We start from the raw sequence: 21,272 nt of genomic DNA, 5'->3' as shown, positions 1-21,272 counted from the left end.
ATTGAACCCACCTAGTTCATTGGAGAGGTCTGTCTATCAAGACCTCTCCATAGTGTTGGCTTTCAAACTAGGAGGATTTAGACTGATCTATTAATTTTACGGCGTTAGATTTCATTTTCTAGCGCAAGTTACGGTGAGCCAGTCTAAAATGGCCCAATGCGCTTGCGCACAAGTAAGTTTTGAAACCCTCTAAGACGAAAATAATTGTTCGTTTAAAATAAAGAAATATAGTTAATACTATTGTTACAAATGTTGGAAACGGTTCAGTTATTAACAAAAAATATATAGATATATATCTACTATTCCTAGTTCGCAGTATTCAAAGATATGCATATGAATTGAATCACGTTAAAAATTAAAATGTATTTCGTTCAATTAAATGAATTTATTGTTTCTGGCGGGTTCGTTTGCCACGTTCGGAAGATCTGCCGGAATAAGAAGAATTCTTCCGAGCTTCTGTGTCTTCCACCCGATAGTCGGAGATGTTAATCACGTGATCAAAACAAGGCGGCAATTCGACGTATAAACCTTACAAACTGAGTAATAAACTAGAACAAATAAAATGTTTAGAATTTCTTTTACAAATATCACATTAACCATAAAAATCTCTGAAAAATAAAACATTTAAAAAGGAATGATAATGTTTTCACTTCCGGCAGACGTCCGTTCGATTGGTATTTTCTTCTAAGCTTTTCTAAAGCTTCTCGGAAGCTATTCTCATGGACCCAAACGAACGGGGCAGTTGACAAACAAGCCTATCAGGTGAGGTTCTTGCAAAAAATGGTAAGATGCTAATTTGGCAGCTTTCACCAGAGCCAAGTTTAGTATACAATTATTGCAGTGGTAGCTTTTGAACATTTTTAAATGAAATTCAGTAACTAGGAAATGCTTGGGCCTACAGTCCTCGGATTGGTGGAGGTTGATCATAACCTGAAGATGACTTATAGATTTTGAGGTCATAAGGTCATGGTCACAGTGACTATGACCCCTAACAGGTCACAGTGACCTTCAACCGGGAAACTGTTTTTCGTCTATAGCACAACCTATCATATAACCAGAGACATAGATAAAAATTGTTATCTATGTCTCTGAATTAACTTTAAAAGGAGGAACGTTGGACCTCTCCTAAGTTTCTTTTTTAAAAGAAGCCTACTTGTTTGTATTTGAATTTCTTTACAATGTCATGTGATTTTCATTGTCACGTGGTGGTGACAGCAGTGCATAATGTATTTTCGTTTCTGGGAGTGTGGAATTGATAAGTGTATTTAGAAAGGGTGGTAATCTACGTCACGAGTACCAGCAAGGTCTAAATTTTGGTTCGATCTGAACGACCTCCGTTTGAAATATATGGGGTGTCTGATATATTTTTGCACTCTAAAACTATAAAAATAGTTTTATATTTGTATTTTGGCGGACCCTTATCTCAACAAGAGCTGTCCGTAAGACAGCCAATGCTCGACTATTCTAAATAGAAGCAGGGAAATATTACCCAAAATGTTAAAATATCAAAAGAGTTTTAAGTTCAAAAGGGACATAATATAAACAAAACGTATGTCAGAGTTATGGGACTTGATGCTATCAACTAATTTTATAACCCCGAAGGCACGTGTGAAGTTTCAACTTGACATGCTTAATATCTGTATTGTTCTGCAGATAGTAACTTGCATGTAAAACTTTAACCAGAATTTTCTATGTCCAAAAGGGGACATGATTTGCCCAAAGTACAGAGAGTCAGGGTTATGGGTCTTGACCTAGTGAGGTTGGTTATTGATATAGAAAAAGAAAAAATAAGTTCAAATCTATATGCCTTTTAGTAATAGCTTATGTACTTGCACGCAAAACTTTAACCAGGATTTTCTAAGTCCAAAAGGGGTCATAATTTGACCAAAATGCAGGTCAGAGTTTTGGGACTTGATGCTATCAACTAGTTTTATAACCCCGAAGACACGTGAAGTTTCAATTCAATATCTGCATTAGTTTTGGAGATAGTAACTTGCATGTAAAACATTAACCAGGATTTTCTATGTCCAAAAGGGGGCATAACTTGCTCAAAATACATGTCAGAGTTATGGAACTTGACCCAGTGAGGTTGGTAGTTGACCTAGAAAAAGAAAAAAAAGTTTCAAAGCTATATGCCTTTAAATGATAGCTGTATGTACTTGCATGCAAAACTTTAACCAAGGTGTGACGCCGACGGCGACGCCGACGCCGACGCCGGGGTGGGTAGAATAGCTAGACCATTCTTCGACTAGTCGAGCTAAAAATTACGCACAATACGAAAAGAAGATTCCAGTTACACTTCAAGTGAAACATTAATGACGCTTGAATGTTTCAACAAGCTCTTTCTAAATAGAAATATTTCAACAAAATGTATAGTAGTAATCTCATGTAACAGCTATAATTATTATAGTAAGGAAGAAACAAATTAATTCTGAAGGCATGTGTGTTTCATCTAACACTAAAGACTACACAGTGTTTTATTTGAGGTATGTTATCCTACGTATACAACTGATGAGTAAGTCAGGTACGATGGCATTATAAATTCGCCGGTCCAGCTTTTGTTCAAGGGAGCTAATTAATAAGAGTGGGAAATACACAAAAAAACGGCAAAGCACAACTAATTTTCCTTGCACGTTTTGCTATTCTGTACCCTCAAAGTCTCGACATGGCGTCTCGAGTTGATCTTCATCAATATTTGCTTCCTTTACCCCTCTTGCTACTTCTGTATCCGCAGTGACAATGCGTATCTCTTAGGTGGCAGGGGAGCGGTTTCGTAGTTTGGCCCAGTCGATTTTCTGTATAAACAGGACAGGTTAGATATAAAGGCATATCTATCTTACTGGTTATTTATCATTATTAATTCTTTAATATATCTGGGGAATGAGGAACGGTTAATGATTCTACATGGCGGGTGTTTTAAAATTCCTAGCTCCGTACTTCCGGTTGAGGCTAAAACATAAACATCAGAACAAAAAGTCGGCCAGACGCTCGGCTGTCATCCATCCACTTTTTTTCAAGTGAAAATTAGGGAAATAAAGTGGTGGTTGGGAGACACATTCCACACCACCTGGGTATGCATCTATGTTCGCACTATACATATATGCTACGAACTTGGATTTAAAAATACAAAATGGATGAATGGCAGAGTTCAAAGTGAGGCCCGGTTAGGCTAATTTTGGTCTATAAAATTTGGGTGATTTGGCCAATTTTCACTAAATCTGGCATGGAAAGCGACATGTGCATAGGACCGGAGAGTCGTCTTTATGTAGTCTATAGTATCTGCAATAGTCCATAGTAGTTTCAAAGAAAAATAAGCAAAAACGAAATTTCTATGGATATTTCAACACTGGTACCCACACGTCAATGTGGAATTCGCGAATCTGCACTCCCCTGCCACCTTAACAGACACTTACACACAGTTTCCTTCCCATGTCAATTTGTCTATTTTCGTTATTTCCCTCGTTACGCTAAGTGAGACAACCAGTACAGTGTTACAGTACTAAGGTACAGGGTTTATTTCCCTTCGAATATACCTGACCGCGGATAGAAATCACTTCTGAAAGATTTCAGATACCTTTAAATTTCAGAAAGGTACAAATAGTCTTAGAGACAGTAAAATATAATAATTTGTTTGATTCTGGTGATAGAAATCACTTCTGAAAGATTTCAGATAACTTTAAATTTCAGAAAGGTACAAATAGTCTTAGAGACAGTAAAATATAATAATTTGTTTGATTCTGGTGATACAGCAGTTTATGTAGAAAAAATGCTACTACGGAATAATTATGATTTAAATGCCTTTTAAGGTACGTGTAAATTTTAAAGTTGAAATACAAGGAGTAGCATAAAACCATAAGAACCTTTGTTTCTTTTTCAGACCGCTTCAATTTTATTGGCTAACAGATTTTTTTTACAAGTGTGTAAAACAAATTTATTCGGATAACTTTTGTGCTGCTCCCTGCTCACGATGTTGGACTACTTTTTTCACTTTTTATTTATACTTAAAAATGATTGACTTGAAAACAATGACTATAAAAAGAAACAAAAGTAATAAATGTCATATCTTTTTTTTTGTTTTACACACTTGTAAAACCCGAAACTTCGTACACATATCTACGGCCGTTATCGGATATTGTGTACTTCGGTTTCGGGTTTTACAAGTGTGTAAAACATGTGTGTAAAAAAAAACAAAAACAAAAAACAAAACAGTATGACATTCATTCCTTTAGTAACAAACTATTTTAGAACTTGTACATTGTGTGAGTCTGCCAGGAATTGTTGTTCAGGATTTGGGTAAATCTGTAATTAGTACTAATATATTGTTAATTATGTAAAATTATGTTAAAATATCCTATCAGCAAGACCGAGTCCCGTCATATCAGGAGTAATAGGTAATTTTATATCAGCACTATAAGTAAAGTTCAGTTTAACCTGATGCAACTGTAATTATTTCAAAATGCAATGCCCTCCGTCGCAAAATTGTAATTTAGCCTTAATGAAACAATTTTGATAGAGGGCCAATAATTACAGAGAATAGTAGAAACTAAAGTGTGTTTACATGTAACAAGAGCTGTCGGGGGACAGCAACGCTCGACTATTCAACAGCCTTGTCAATTGAATGAATACTATAGGGGGCATAATTTTGTAAAAATGGGGAACATGGTTATGGAACCTGCACAATGCATATCAGCTCATGACAGTGGACAAGTGTGTGTAATTTCAATCCATTCCCATTGGTGGGTACTGAGATACCAGCTTACTTATAAGAATTTAACCAAAAACTGCTAAGTAGAAAAAGGGGCATAGTTAAAATGCAAAGTAGAGTTACTGAACCTTTGCACTGCATGTTATATCATGACAGTGAACAAGTGTGTGAAGTTTCAATCCTTTCCCATTAGTGGATACTGAGATACCAGCTTACATACAAAAACTTAACAAAAGACTGTTAAGTCGAAAAAGGGGCATAATTTTGAAAAAAAAAATGCAAAGTAGAGCCATGGGACCTGCACAGTGCATGTCAGATTATGACAGTGACAGTGAACAAGTGTGTGAAGTTTCAATCCATTCCCATTAGTGGTACTGAGATACCAGCTTACATACAAAACCTTAACCACTTAACCAAAAATTTCTAAGTCGAAAAATAATTTTGTAAATAATTTTGTAAAAAAAGCAAAAGAGAGTTATAGAATCTGTGCAAGGTAAGTCAGTTTATCACAGTGAATAAGTTTGTAAAGTTTCAATCCATTCCCACAAGTGGTTACTGAGATACCGGCTTACATACAAAAAATTAACCAAATCGGGACGCCGACGCACGGGTTAGTCCAATAGCTCTACTATTCTTTGAATAGTCGAGCTAAAAGTGCTGCCGGAAATCAAGCAAGCATGCACATGTGCACTATGAAACTTTTCGCGACATTTGATGTGGAGTTTATCGGCATGGACGGATTCTCATAAGTGATATACTGAATACATTCTTATTTCGATCGAAATAATTCTTCTGATTTCGTTATATCGAAAGCTGGTGTATGACTGAGTCACGAAGTGTTAACCCTCACTCCCTTGTCTGTGACCTTGAATCTTCTAGAAATGGTGCTGATACCTGCGTGCTCATATCCTGCTAAACAGTTTTCGTAGAATTTTACTGTAGCGTTTTCCCTTGAATCGTGTAGTATTATACCCGAAACAGGAATGGTTTCGAACTAAAGACCTAACGGACTAATGCACGTAAAGATGAAAAATGCACGTACAGATGAACATTGCATGTGTACAGATGAATGAAAGACGAATAATGCACGTACAATTGAAAAATACTCTTACATATATATGAACCATTCACAGGTTTTTGCTTATTTTATCCAGTAACTATATGCCGTAAACAGAGACTGAGACTGATGTTTTTTAATCGCCGCAAGAAGCATTAATTCTTCATTTTAGATAAATAATTTTTATATCTTTGTAAAGAGAAAGGAATGACGAACACTTTAATAGGATAATAAATATTGTGTGTTCTTTCTAATTAAAACAATATTTGTTCAAACTTTTTTTCCTTCTTTGTTTCTATTGGAAAATATCAACCAGATAAAAATCGATATCGCACAGCCAGGTGATTTCAAGAGGGATAATTACCGATAAGACGGCAATTTTTACCTAATTGTTGATCATGAATGCATATGTACAGATGAACAGTGCACGTGTACAGATGAATGTACAAATGAACAATGCACGAACAATTGAAAAGTACACGTACATATGAACAATGCATATGTACCGATGAACTGTGCACGTGTACAGATGGATAATGCACGTAAAGATGAACAATGCATATACACATGAAAACTGCACGTACAGGTGAAAAATGCACATACAGATAACAGTATGAATCATATAATGTCATTTTTGGGGGGCATTGAAATAGGTCCAGTTTAGGTATCAAAAGCAAATGCTAAAATATATTGTGTCTGAGCCTTGTTCAGTTGAAGAAGTACAATTTTTATATTTAAGCACTATACTTAACCCGGGACCATGTTCAGGCATACAACGGTTCTGGCTTAACAGAGGAAATCTAAATACTGTTTGGTGGAAAAAGGGTTAAATAGGTTTCCTGAATATGATTTAAAAATAGGCCCCTTAAGCCGAACAAAATTTAATGTCCATGATTAAAGCGATTTGACAGAGCTTCATTGACTCCATAGAATAGTGGTAGAAAGAAAAATTATAATCATGGCATTCAAGAACTTATAAAATGATAGTGGAAGAACAGAAAACTAGATATAGGCTTAGATATTATGTTGCTAAGGTGATTCACTACTGATGCTGGATTAACAGGCATAAATAAGTCCCTATCTATGACTATAGTTGCCTACCCTAACAGTCCGTCCACAAACTGAAACGAAATGGAAGTGATGCTGCATGGGCTTGTATTAACAAAAGATCTATAACTGCAAAGTGTCATAACTCCGTTTGCGTTTTAACGCACCTAGCAACATACAAAGAAATCTTACAAACACTATCATAGATTATTTTCATTGAATTAATATGTAAATGCACTGAAGAATAGTCACACTCATGGTCAATATATGCCACTATCTTACGATAAATGTCACCAAACTGTAATGGTATTTTTATTGCTGGATAAGTAAGATTTCGTTTTTTTGCTTGTTTTTTTTTTTAAATAGGAATTAAGATTTCAGTTAATTAATGAAGATTTCGTCATTACGTTATAACGAAATAACATTTTGTTAAAATATTTCGTTTTTGCGCAATAAAAAGTTATTTGGTATGTGACATATGGGAGACGTAAGGCAAATACTTTTGCAAATAATCAAGTTGATAGAGCTAGGATTGGTCCTGGTCAGTCTATCAGACTGTCATTATGCTAAAAATAGCAATGCCAATCATAGACGCCGCATTCGGAATACCTTGTTTCAAAGATTTCTCATACATTGTCCTTATAATTGTATACAGCGGTGTGACGCAATCTTGACATTTAGCACAGTTTCGGTTATTTGCATGTATTCGTTTTGGTTTTGTTTCGAATAAATGAATATATAATTACCACTGTCTCCAGTTAGGGAAATTCTTTTGCCCCTACCTTTGCATAAATTGTCCGTATAAATAATGCAACTCAAATTGATTTGTAACGGATATGTACTTGAATAAACAATCTTAATTATTGTAAGATATTTTTCAAAAACGGTGGCCAGATAAATAGAACATTGACACGAACTGGTAATTAAAATAATGACATCTGAATTTGTTTTGATCAGAAATAAGGAATTTTATTTTTCATTTTTAATTGCTTAGTTTCGCTACCATATCATTGATGGTAGACGACTATCAAGGCTACCAATTGGTTTCTATATTGTCATGGTACTCCATGAAGAAAATTGGGGGAGGGGGGCATCACCATTGTAATGCGAAGGTAAAGAAGTCCATTTTTCAAAACCGATAAAGACAGTCCCGTTGCCGTAACTCCCCTCCACCCCCCCCCCCCCAAGCATGTAAGCAATTATTGTCCCCCCCCCCCCCCCCACAAGCATGTAAGCAATTATTGTCAGCCATACAAAAGGGTTAGAATACTGCGGGTGTTTATTCATTATTTTTATTATTATTATTATTATTATTATTATTACTATTATTATGATGATGATGATTATTATTATTATTATTATTATTATTTTACATTGTTGGGATATGCAAGATTTATAGCTTGTGCAGCAAACTTAACAAGAAATTTTATCCAAATGTAAGTTACATTTCTAAAATTGTATATGTTAAACCTTATTAAAAATAAGTGGCAAAAATAAGACTTACAAATGTAATGGACAGTCAGAAAAAGGCAACAGGACACTAAATCATTGCCTATACTATCGTGAAACAGGCGCCAGAAGACAAAATGGTCATCATCGTTAGGACTTGGAATTGCTGAGCGCAAAAAAAGCACATAATTTCCAGTAAATATTTTTAGTATTTTCCTTAATATTTAGATAATTTGTGTTGACTATTACTTAGCAACTTCAATAAAAGGTGACAAGAAAAGGGAGTGACTTGTATAAACCATTTTATATTTACTTTTTTTTTTTTGGATAATAACGCAGCAACTACTGATGGCCGTTCAAAGAATAGATGGAAAATAGAGAAATTGCGGAGCACAAAAACGATAATTCTTTGTTGAATAGTTTCCAGTTATCTTCCTTTTTGTAGTTATTTGTTTAGATATTTACTTGCGCAAAAACTTTGCAGCCTTTAGACTTTATTAGAATACATGCATCGTAATAGATTGTATTAAGTAGAGGAAATATAGTGTACAAGAACCATAACCCCGTCCTAAATTGTACTCAATTTATCCTCGCTTTTGTACTTACTTTCTTTCATTTTACTGTGTAGTACCTTTGTATTTACGTATCAGCAGAGTTATAAGCAGAATTGCAGAAACATAGCTTCAGCTTCATTCTCCCTTGAACTATAAAACGCGTCGCCGTAAGATGCTAGAAATTACAACGATATTAAGAAAAAAATGTCCTAAAGAGTTCTTGGTACGCTATCACACAGAATTATCTCTAATTCGTAATTACTTCCCTTTCTGGTGCGAAATATCCATGTCATAGTGTCAGGATTTTATACCAGATATTTTACTCTTTCTTTTCCGTACAAAAAGAATTTTATAAATATAATCAGCACCTTTCCGATCTTTTCCATCAATCTCCGATAAGTTATTATATTAAAATAATAATCCTTGTGGGTTCAAATAACGATTCCTCAGAGATATATCACTCGTTTCATAAATTAAACATTTTAAGAATGGGTTTTGGGTTTGCGGTCTTCGACATTGTTAAGATGGTGGTTTCATATTTTATTCGGTCTTTGAAACTTGATGTATTAAAGCTTTATATGAGCCGTGCCATGGGAAAACCAACATAGTGGGTTTGCGACCAGCATGGATCCAGACCAGCCGCGCAGTCTGGTCAGGATCCATGCTGTTCGCTAACAGGTTCTCTAATTGCAATAGGCTTTAAAAGCGAACAGCATGGATCCTGACCAGACTGCGCGGATGCGCAGGCTGGTCTGGATCCATGCTGGTCGCAAACCCACTATGTTGGTTTTCTCATGGCATGGCTCATATATGCTCACTACATCTAAAAACGCAATGGTTTTACCCTCGATTTTATGCTTTCCTTATACATGTATATTTGAATTTTGTATAGTAGTATTGTAAAATCGTGTATAATCCTGACCATCATCCAAAACCAAAACCAAAGAAAAAATCAAGTAAGTGCAGTTTTCTTGTCAATTATCGGTTTAAAAATAATGACTGCTGACCAAGTGTTGCGTTTCTAGATGTACAGTATAAAATAAAATATTCATTGCAAGTCCATTACGTCAAATAAATACCATAGAATAGTCAGTTTGAAATGCACTTCTGTTTTGTTTTTTGTTTTTTTCGGTATTCAGTAACGTATAACCTATACACACACAAGTCGAAATTTCTACCGCCTACTCGATAGACTTCGCAATATCATTCATAGTGCTACTACAGTTTGCCAAACTGTCCCTGGGGAACCACTTGTCCATCGAGCTTCACCCGGTGCGTTGAATTCTTCATGTAAGAAAGCTTCTTCATGTAAGAAAGCCATCCAGCAGCCGCTAAGGGAAGGTCGGTGGTTCTACCCGTCATGATATAATGCACAGAGACTCGGGTCTTCATCCACCATTTAAGAAGTCGTCATAGGACCTATAACTGTGCCGTTGCGACGTTAAACCCAACAAAAACCAAAACAAACAAAATCATTTATGAAATTCCTCAAACATTTAAAAGAATACGTTGCTATAGTTTTTTTTTTGTGTTCTTTTTTTTTTTTTTTTTGTTGCTTTTGTTCTGTTGTTGTTTTTTTTTTTTTGTTTTTTGTTGCTAAATTTTTATAATGAACTTGTCCATCTTCCAATTTCGACAGTACCATTGACTGTTAAAAGGGGTGCTAACCAAAAAGATACTGACTGAATGGCAAATAGTGCAGTTCATGATCAGACTGCACGGATGTGTAGGCTGATCATGATCTACACTGGTCGCAAAGGCAGAATCAATCCTGTCCAGCATGGTAAGGGTTAACATTTGAAAAGTCACATTTATACCCATAAAATCAAGAAAAAAATAGACGAGCGAATTTGCTTATAAGGTAAAAACTAACGCCTCTTGGAAACAAGTTTAAATTTGGTTTGATATTTGGCCATTCTATATTATATCAGTTAAATTTTAATGTCTCAAACTGTACAACCTTAGAAATCATATTTTTTTGCTGAATGAAAACCAGACATGCATCTGCATTAAGACCTCTACTCATTTTTTTAAAAAGGACACAAAAATCATATCTTTTGACAACTCGAATTTCTTGAAATTTGTATTTTTTTACTACATCTTTTTCTAAATGTCTGAGAAATTTCATAAAATATAATTTTCTATTGGTAATATGAAAGATATTTTCAAAACTGTTGAAGCCACGTTAGATACTTATAAATACTTAATGCTCGATGCCCGTTATCAAAGGCTAATCTGAAAGACTGTGACGAGCCCGTTCTCATTCGTTTGTTGGTTTTTTTTCTTTCAGAAAAAATGAGTAACTAAGAGACTTGTGTTGCATGAACTTCTTGATCGACACTTGTTTTGTTTTTTATCAGTTTTAATTCCTATTCTAATTCATTTACATGCTTGCAGTGTTGTTAAAGAGCTATACCCATTATATTGTTAAAACTAGTTTTCATCTGTTGGCATGTTACCTTTTATGCCGTTATATTTGATAAATAAGGCAATACGTTATAATTATTTCGATCAGTTTATTATAACTTTGATTACATTTCATTTACCAGTTCTTCCCCCAGGTGCGCGTAACCAACTATCTATTCACTGACAAATTGTCCATATACAGCCCAGTATATCTGGTTACAGATTAACTTTTCACGCCTTCCTAATCACTTTCTATGGGCTTGTGAAATTCTCTTAACTAACGATAACATTTTAAATTTTGATAAAAATTTTATTAACGGGGAATGAGTACTGTACAAATCAGTTGCTAATCCTCTACCTTTTGTCAGTGGAATTTGTGGTGTACGTTCTTCAAATTTTCATTTTCCTCCCCGTGGGAACACTGGCCTTTTGAAGTGAAAAAACTTCCTCCTGGTGTTACATCGGTTAAGAAAGTTTGCGATCGGTGTTTTAATATAAAAAAGGACTGACTGATGACCGCTTATACATGTACAATACAGTTCTAACAGAACAGAACATAATTTTAGTACAGACTTATATGTATATGTAAAGAAATTCTGTTGGCAAATACTAGTATATTTTTAAAAAAAATACTAATGTCATTAGAATATAATGCTTCTTGTACATGTTATATGTATTGATATATTGCCCCATGGTTGAAAATGAACTACTTTCGATGGTGTCCATGAACTTATACAGTGAGAATCAGAAAAGGAGGTAGTCAAAAACAATGTATTGAATAATAATTTCTACTATGTAAATCAAATATTCAAACATATTTCAAATATATGCGATAACAATAAAGTAAAACAAAATATTTTCTATAACATATTTTTGTCATGCAATATATATTTTCTTTTTCAGTAGACAATAAACTTTCAAATGATACCAAAATTATATGGGCCTACCAGGCATCAATATTTGATATATTTTAATAGCACTGTTATATAGAAATTGCTTATTTTTGGACCGGATACTTTAACTTGATTTTGAAATCTCGATGTTCCATGCATATATATTACCTTAACCTTGTGTATAAAGTCTCTCCAATACAACAATGTTTATCAATAACATATTACTTATATATAATTTGTTATTCTCTATTTAACCGCAACAACTTGCATTTTACGCACAGAATCATTTTTTGTGATTCATATTAATGTGAGGACCTCCCGTCGGCGGGGTTATCTCAGACACAGGTGTCGGGATACACAATCAGGTGCGAGTGAAAATTACCAAGATAACAAATCGCTGCGAAAAGAGTATGGGAAACCCAAACTGCAATTTACTCGTCTGGTAATACAACCCCTGTTATCTATGGTGTACGAGTGGGCTCTGTGACCCCTAACTGCCACTTTCATTGTCGTACACTATTGGTGCATGTTAAAACTTTCATACAGATCTATTTCATGGGCCAAACTACAGACTCAGTCCATATATTTTTCTCTGCTCCAGCTAGAATTTAAGCAATTGTAGGATTTATCCAGATAGAATAGAAGTAAATTATCGTATACCAGCGGAATATATCTAGTTCGTCCATTAATTTGATTTATCTGTAAGATGGTAGACTGGTAACAGTACTAAAAAAATTGTGCACTGCTTTCTATACATCGCCAATAGTAAAGTATTTGTCTTGCATGAAAGTAACATAAACGCATTTTTTTCTATGGTATATGGAAATATACTTGTTTGCAATATTTATGGGCCGAAGACATTACATAGAATGGTACCACTCTGCTATTCTGGCGAAAGGTCGAGAAACTTCGCTTGCCAAAGCATGGCATCACCAGTGGTATGTGGATATCTTCGTATTTCTCCCTTGTATTCATCAGTTAATTGCTAAAGTGAGAAGAAAATAAGGCTAAACATGGCCCAGTGCTTTTTAACGCCTAACTTATTCATTATAGAAATACTTACTTCAAACTGTTATTTTAGAATCACGAAACCGTCAAACGTTATACAAATTTCAATAATCTATTTACTTTTTATCAAGATAAATTAAAAACTATATCATACGATTTCTCAAAGAATTAAACACAAACATTGTGAAAAAAATTAAGATGTCCAATTTATCCAAGAAAAACGAGAATCATAAAACTTTATTGTAGCTTAAATACAGACAATTTGACAAACTCGCGACCAGTACTGTGCGGACATGTTCTATTCTGCGGCAGCATATTTTATGTGGGTCCAAACAATGAGCGAACGTGATTTGTCGCAAATTGAGGCATTAGCTTGATGATACGATTTTAAACCCCCAATGATTCATGATGAACTATATCAAAATGTGTGTCGATTTCATCCCTCATCAGTCTTGCACAATGCCGTTTCGATGGAGCGGCAGAAAAAATGAGGAGTCGCACAATACCTCCATCGGCACCCGTTTATTTAAGAAATCGTGAAAATTGTTTAGTACAATGAAGAAATATGCAGGGTTCACTGGATAGGTTGAACAGCAGCTGACGCAGTCGTGGCAAGCCGAAGTACCAGCTAAACAAAATAGCAATAATGATATTAGTACTATTTTATCAATGCAGCGATTTTTTGTGTGTTTATCCGCAGGTAAAGATTCATTTAGGCCCAAAATACAAATTTCTTTGCTAAGAAGAAACAATTTATTTAAACCAAATATTCCCAAAAATTAAACATGTTTCCAACTGTATATACCTATGTATACAAACATATTTTTTTAATAATTATGTAATTGATGGATAGAATTAGAAGTAAAGACATGACTCCTTTAATACTACGGATTTGATTAATATTTTTAAAAAATCCAACAACTCTCTCATGTGGGTTAGCAGAGGCTGTAAGTTAATCTAACAAACTATGTTACTTTTGTCCAAAAGAAAAGAAATTGAGCTAAAATTTTGATTTAGTGTCTTAATATTTTTTGCACCCGATCATAAAATATTTAACAATCTGTTTCATTTATATGTATATAATATGCTTACTTATTGTGCAAGTTAAGAAATTGTACTCTGTAGTATACTCATTTTTTAAAAATAATTTTTAATATTTTCTTTCAAAAATGCAATATATTTATATGATAATGAATTCCGGCCGCAAAAATAACTTGTGTTTCAAAAGGTGTATAGTGACATGTAAATTTAATTCCGACATAGTTTTGCAAAATCAAAATCTTTGTCCTGGACGGAGCATAGCGTCTGAAACACTTTTAAATGATGACATGACCAACATTCTACACATGCATTTTACGTGTATTTTATACCGTTTTTTTTCTTAGTTTATTATTTCACATTATCAGTAACACTCCGCGTAACTTCAACTATTTCTTACCTTAATACCAACACAATCTCACTGTAGCGAACACCCATGGGAAGACAAAATTTGTTTGTTGTCTATACGGAAAAGGTGGATACTGTGGAGAGGTGGATTTACCGAATAGTCTATCTAACGTAAAGCTTCCTATAGGGAGGTGTTTGCTCTCGGCCAGTGCTTTTTGGCAGAGGTGACACTGCATATATAGCTAAATATTGCACTATATTTTCATTGTGATGTTACAATGGTTTGTATATAATTGTGTCCTTAATATGGTAGAATGTACTTTATTTGGCTTATTGAAAATAAAATGCATGTTTTTTAGAAGTGGCATTGCAATAAATGAAATGTATAGTTTATAAATCAGTCCATAAGAATTGGATTTGATGCATTTATGTACTAATACGTGCAAGAATTTATAAAAAGTCAACTTACTCAACTTAAAATGTATCGCAGTCCAGTTAATTTTCTGATTTTAAAATCGATTTCCAATTGAGATAATACCCCCAAAAGGCGCGTCAATTTCAGCCCTATTTCCTTCTTCATAGCAATTAATTAGCGCATTGACTGATTAGGCATGAATAAGTCAGAGTTACATAACATTAACAATAACTTCTGTGACTTTTTTAAAATTTGCCATTCAAAATCTAACAGAAACGACAGAATCGTGAAAAATGCAAATACAAAATCAGAAAACAAATATTCGCTCTCTGAAAAGTTATTAATATCATCACCGCTACGAAGTAATTTGATGGTATTTATTAGATTGTATAATTTGTATGCCCGGTCGCTAGGAGAGTTAAATAAAGTTAAAAAATTGACAAGTATTTGCCCGAGACAAATAGTGGAAATATAAAAAAGAATGTGTCTAGTTAAACTAGACTGCGGTTGTCCAAGATCGTATTTCCTGTAGTCAGATTTTCTGAAATACAGTTCAAATAAAACTCCAAAATATTGGACGGAGTGTTTTAATATGCTTCCATTTTCTCAAGAATAACAATACCCTGCATCTTTGCTTAATTTCAAACAAATCTCCCGTGAAGATATTAAAAATTCATCAATAGTAGGCGTTTACTTGGGCGTTTTTACAGGCTTTAAAAGCCGCGTTATCAATGAACCAATGACAGCTCTTTATTTACACTAGCAGCCAATCGTAAGTTTGTAAATAGCTCCCCACAGAGATAGAACGCCCACGTGAGCTGAAAAAGATTCCGGTGATGTCCTGTCTTATCCCAAACATCCGTTCAATGTCTAAAATTATATATTTAAAACAAAACACTTTTCGAAAAGTCAGATAATTTATTTAATTGAGATTATCAGTGCATCCTTTCGACAAGCGTCAGTTCAAATTGGAAATTCACTGGGACATGAAATTAAAACTTGAATCTAGCGCACAGGTGTGGGTTTCAAGTGTTCAAATTACACTCGGCTTGATAAGTAATTCATATAACGGGGGATCGTAATAAAATCCTAACATCCAATTCATTATTGAAGTTTCACACTTAGAAAAATGAATTAATTTAACTCACTTTAAGCACTGGTGAGAAGCTTTGCTTCGATTACCAAATGCAGGATATATCTATTTATATTTCACAGAGTTAGAAACGAGTGATTAAAGAAGTAAGAAACACATAATTCCAAGTTAGAAAAAATATCCATTAAAACTATCGTCGAAGGAAAAATAGTGCCAGAAACGAAGTGAACTGGAAGACTGAAATTGCAAATGTGACGCTCTTCGTTTATAGGAGAGAAAGTGTGACTACAATAAAAGAAATAAGTTTACTTTGGCGTGTTTCTGCAACGAAAACGTGCCAAATCAGCTGGTTGTGATCCTCCATCGAGCTGGCGTTATCAACTAGAACTTCAGGAGCGAAACGGTTACGGAGTCTTTTCCAAACAAGCGCTCCTTTACAGAACGTGCTTGTTTGACGGTTTGGGAATTTCAACTTGATTCACAGACCGTGGTTGAACGTGCCGTCGATTGGAACTTGGCGACTTAACGTGTGATTTGAATTGTAGAAAATGAATTGACACCCTGTTATTACCGATTGATACGTGTTGTTTTGGTGTTTCTTAAATTTGATTTATTGGAACTTGTTATGTAAGGTAAGTGATGTTTTATTGTCAGTAGGGCAAAGGCAGGCAGACATTTTTCACTTGTCGGCAGTAATTCTGTCTTGTAACTTTATTTAATGTTATATTTATTTACAGAATCTAGTTTTCTTATCACACCTGGGTAAACAATTTGTTTCGTGATAAATCACAATTTCATTTTTAAATTGGTAATTACAGAATGAACAAAATTTATTAAAACAGAAATGTAAACAATGATTACTGTGGATTATAAACTAATAAATCAAAAACATTTCCATTAACTTTTTAAGTAAACGTTAAAAATTTATTACTTTCTAAAACTCTTTAGTTGAATATCAGTACTGTAGCGGTTAATGATAAAAATAATAATAATAAAAGTAAATAATAACAATAATAATAATAATAGCAACAATGATAACAAGAAAGCAAGAAAATAATAATCATCACTTTGATAACAAACACGTAATTTACTTTTATATTAGTATAGTTATGTATGGTTTCTCTAGTAATAAATGAATGATAGTACTGTTATTGCTATTATCATTGTCGTTTGAATAACAATATTATTGTTCTGTATAAAAGCAAAGTGACGTTTTAATATTTAAAATACAAATTTACACAACCCTCACATCATAATTTCAACAAGGTAGACAGTGGACACAGTAATGTATTAAATTTTGACTGTAAACTAATACAAAAAGTGTAAGATTTGCGATGTATGCTCAATTGACAAAGTATAAAAGCTAACATAACAAGATGAGTTTAATAAAACATGTTAATCTACCAGCCTACCCTTTGATGTCACCGCCAGTGTCATTCTAAATCGGACATTCACTTAATTCAAATTGGATTCAATTTCAGTCTTTATGTAATGTTTGGATATCTTTTTTATCAAGGAAGATTTTATTTGTACAGAATACAATTTTCACAAGACAGTAACCTTAAGATCTGTCGAACATGTTTATATATCGAGGGCTTGGTGCAAAACTATTGTATCTTGTTCTTTATTTATATACACTTACAATTGTTTTGCACCAAGCCCTCGATATGAAATGTGTAATTTAAATTCATTCAAATCATAGAACTTATTCATAACGGCAGTTCTTTTTTGGTACAAATCTCATTTTTTTATATAGATATTTAGAGAAAAAAACTGTCAGTTAATGCTGTTCTTTCTTTACTTTTCATTTTCTTTTCTTTTTTGTCTTACCATAGGGAACTTCTGTTGACATTATGCTGATTTCTATTGAAATTTTGTATTTTTGTCGAAGTAACAAGAATAAGTACAGTGAAGTGCACTGACTTGAAGAACGATTTAAAATATATTCCAGGTTTATAACGCCCCCGCCCCCCCCCCCCCCCCCAACATACACACACCAACACACATGACATTATGTAAATGGTCCTACTCCCGGCATGCTGTTTCTCTCCCCCACTCCCACCAACCACCCCGTCTTCGGTCTTTCTCTCTTTTCCGAAGTAGTAAAAAAGTTTGTTTTGATTAAATTAGTAATCGATATCCAATCGGTTGTCGTTGAAGTGATTAATTATTACCTGACCAGGAAATTAATTTTCTATCATGTGTTACAATAACCACTGAGAGATGTAAAGGACGGCAGGGCATGTCAAAAAATATTGTGCCTTTTATAATTCAAATTTTTACGACTACATCTCCTTTTTTGGGGATAAACATAAACATATGCCGCATTTTGTTCTCTTTTCCGCCTTTTTTTTTTGAGACAATTTTCAAAAGAAAATAAGGAAATTTAAATATGAATATATCAATGTAATATTTACAATTTTAATATCATATTTTATTTGTAGGTTTTCAGAATATTTTATCTATACATTCTTTGTTTTTCTTTTAACAAAATTTCAATAACTACATAATAGCAACTATGTATATTGAATAGCACATCTTTTGAAAATAAATGCACGTGATCAACTTCTAACTCAATAAAATCGTGCAGTTTCTAATCAAGCTTAAAAATTAATATTGACAAAATATTAACTATAACTTCATAATATTTCTTTTTTAAAAATAGCATCCAATTTCGACAGATTTTCTCCGTCAATAATAGCGACGGTTACGAAAAGATGGGACTAAATTCGACGATGCATTATACACGTAAGTGCCTCACAGGTGTGCGAATTTTCCGTAACATTTTTTCTTTTCATATGATAAATATAATCTGAATCTGACACGGCCTCTATTGGTAATGTTTACAAAAAGTACATAATACGACCGCAGTGAAATTATGTTAACACCGGGCCGCAATGATTTGGTTAGGATTTGAAATTAATTATTATCAAACTACGATTTGCTTCCGAAGGTGAAATTAAATATGCGAGGCACCGCCATAGCACACATTGGCAGATGATGAAAGTTTACTTTAAATCTTAGTTTCTACATGTGTACATCTAAATAATAATGTTCGAGTTCATTACAGGGCAACGCGGGTATTTTCTAGTTTAAATATAAATAAATAAATAATTAAAAAAAATATTTGATTAAGAACAATGATTATTTCAATGCAAGAGCCTGGTGTTGCATTTTTGCTTTATTCATATACTATATAAAAACGAATTTACATGACAGAATTAGATTCTTTGTTATTCAGTTAAGTCTAGACATTATTATGTAACATATCTTTGCATTTTTATGCGTGAACTCGTCCCGTGCCAGTTTCGACACACGACACGTGTTTGTGTATTGCACGAGTCGCGTCTGAAGTGCTGCACAGCATGTAGTCATTGCCTAATAATGGATATGCTAATAGACCCAGTTCTTACATATATTAGTATATGTCTTTAGTTTTCTATTCAGTTTTTTTATCATTCCTGTATAGCATTTAAAAGAATATGTACCAAGGAAAACATCTTATGTGATATCTAGGACTGAAATTCAAGTAAGAACTTTGTCATTTGCACCAGTTTAACAATTCTTTGGAAGTTATACTTCAAGTAAAACCGAAACAATTTCATGATGTTGTACAATGAGGCGGTGGAAAAATTACGCTTCTTTCAAAACGCTTCAATATTTTAATTGAAATCGTTTTCGAAGAACGTAAAAATCTTTCAGTTGTAAATTATGATTCTTCAAAATTAAATAAATAAATTTATTGATAAATAAAATATAATAGAAAACGTTTTTCTCTTTTTTTTTTTTTTTTTTTTTTTTGCTTGTAATAACAAGACATAACATAGATTTTATTCGTCTTACGCTCACAGTCTAGATACCGACTAGATAATCTTTTTTTTATTATTTATTATATATTTTTTAAAATAGTTTCTCTTATGTATTTTGACTGAGATCTTTCTTTGTTCTAATTATCTGTGTTTTTTTAGAAGGAAAGGGGCAAAATTATACATAAATTTAATATTCTCAGGAGTTATCTCCTGTGAACAAAAGATGTAGGGTTTAAACACAGACCAGTTAAGCTAATTAACGCATAGAAAAAAATCACGTAATACAATGTCATATCAACGATTTGTGTTAAGTACAGTAATAAAAAGTAATGTATAACATGTTAATGTGTTCTATTAAAGATGGGATAATATTAAAAAACAAAACAAAAAAGGCATAAGCGTAGCTTATGTTTATATATAACAGTATGTTTAATATATATAATTGCATGGATGCGAGAATTATGTTCATAACAATATAAGCATAACCAGACTTAAATCCAAGTCAATAAATGTGTCTAAACTCAAAGGCTTTAAACTGTGCAAGTTTTATTAATGTGGTCTTATTTGTTGATTTTAACAACATAAATTAAAGAAAAACGTATTTGGGTTTTTATAAACGATATTTACCAATACATTTTGTTACGCAAATCGTTTTGTGGAACTCGTCCTCCGTACCATTTATATCACAGAAAATACATTTTCTTTCATGTCTTAGAACAAAGTTTACAGAATGCCATGCTTTATCAGTCAGTACGTCACGTGTGCTCAATTTTTATTTTAGCAGTAGCACGTCTAATAGATCATAGTATTCAAGATTTTCAAATAGTTTGACATTTCAAACATATGTTTTAAATATTTGTATAAATACAACGACAGGTGAAAGTTCATATATTCTCCCTAAAGACAGAAATGGAAAAGAAAAATAATCGCACTTTGAAAATTATGCATGTACATAAAGCTAGAACAAATTCAGTTTAAAACTGGCGTTTTTGCAGGTACCATTGATTATTATTTTCATATGTAATGAAAAACAAACAGACGCCATTGGTTTTGATCAACCAGTCCTATTTATCATTTCATTAACACGGTATTGTCATTTTTCTCTATCATTTAATGCATGATAACTTTCAACAATTGCTTAAGACACGCAAGGATTATCACCCTTTATCACCGATTACGTCCCTTTATTATGTAAAATTCGCCGCCTTTAGTAGATGTATTTAACAAGATCAAAATGATTAACTCAACACTTAACATGTATATAACAAAGATCAGTAACCCAATATTTTGTTTGATGACATTACGGACAATAAATAATGCGCGATTGAAACGCGCACTGGACAAGACAGAACATCAAAGAGACCGCCAATGATGATACCTGTCCTAATATTTGCGATAGCTTCTGGATTATGAAAGTACGATATTAGATATGACAACAATACTGAAACAC

At 33.4% G+C, this 21,272-nt stretch overlaps 1 protein-coding gene across 1 annotated transcript in view; it reads left to right on the top strand.

Moving 5' to 3' along the window:
- Positions 1–15,392: 15,392 nt before the first annotated feature.
- The window catches only part of LOC123552019 (single-minded homolog 2-like), a 39,351-nt gene continuing 33,471 nt past the window's right edge, over positions 15,393–21,272 (top strand). The window contains exon 1 of the mRNA XM_045341372.2: positions 15,393–16,645. The gene's annotated coding sequence lies outside the window, so the exon portion shown is untranslated. The remainder of the gene's footprint in view (positions 16,646–21,272) is intronic.

Source organism: Mercenaria mercenaria, chromosome 4 (assembly GCF_021730395.1).
Source record: "Mercenaria mercenaria strain notata chromosome 4, MADL_Memer_1, whole genome shotgun sequence".
NCBI lineage: Eukaryota > Metazoa > Mollusca > Bivalvia > Venerida > Veneridae > Mercenaria > Mercenaria mercenaria.
The sequence above is the reverse complement of the archived record's forward strand: the minus strand, read 5'-3'. Positions and strand labels throughout refer to the sequence as shown.